Raw genomic sequence first — 951 nt, 5'->3', positions numbered from 1 at the left:
CCGATGGAACTTGTGTTTTCCATTGTATCCCTAATTCTCCAATGTCACATCGTAACCCTTGAAGAATGGTTTCAAAACTGGATGATTAAAATAAATTCCAATAAATCCCATCAAATCACGTTTACCCTTCATCGTAAACCTATGACATCCTGCCCTATAGTATCCTTTTATTCCACATACCAACAACACAAACAAGCACTTGTTCTTCCAGGTCAGGGCGGGGCCATTCTGACGCCCCAAGAAAAATGAAATATCGGCTAGTTTCCAAGCCATGCGCCCGCCAAGCAAATTAAAAAAACGATTAACCCATGGACCACATCAAACCGTTCCAATCGCAGGGAGGAGGTAGCTATAGCCAGCTTAAGAAGAATATTTGAAGAATGCCATTTCTATTCCATGAACTTAGGTAGATTGGGAGTTGGACCGAGTGTATCGGATGGTCTGAATGATGACCAGAAAAACAAAGAACTGGTTTTAATTTTCTTAAAAAGGGATAACCTTTTGAATAAGATTTAAACCCGAAGGTTTGTTATACGTACTAAATTGAGTAATTATTTAATAAGTTCTAAATCTTAAATGTAAAACATGGGCGTTGATGATCTCTGGGTTTTACGCCCTAAATCCCCAACTAACAACCTCTGGTGAACAGACCCGCTACCTAGGACTAAATCTGGACAAACGACTAATTTTAAATCCTTATAAAAAAGAGGAAACTGCACGTCGATTCATACATATTATTATGCATGTGCATTTACTAGGCAGTCGAAACTTCCAGCTAATTACAAAAAAACTCATTTATATGGTTATATTAAGGCCTATCTAGACTTAGGGAGTTGAGGTTTGGGGCTCCACTAAACCATTGAATTCCTCTTATATCCATTCCTTACAAACCGAAATCCTTTGTAAAATCCTTAATCTGTCACAAATCAAGTCATCCTTTTTTTTTTTTTT

The sequence above is a fragment of the Halyomorpha halys genome, unplaced genomic scaffold (assembly GCF_000696795.3).
Source record: "Halyomorpha halys isolate HHAL.00 unplaced genomic scaffold, Hhal_1.1 Scaffold182.1, whole genome shotgun sequence".
Lineage (NCBI taxonomy): Eukaryota > Metazoa > Arthropoda > Insecta > Hemiptera > Pentatomidae > Halyomorpha > Halyomorpha halys.
The sequence above is the reverse complement of the archived record's forward strand: the minus strand, read 5'-3'. Positions refer to the sequence as shown.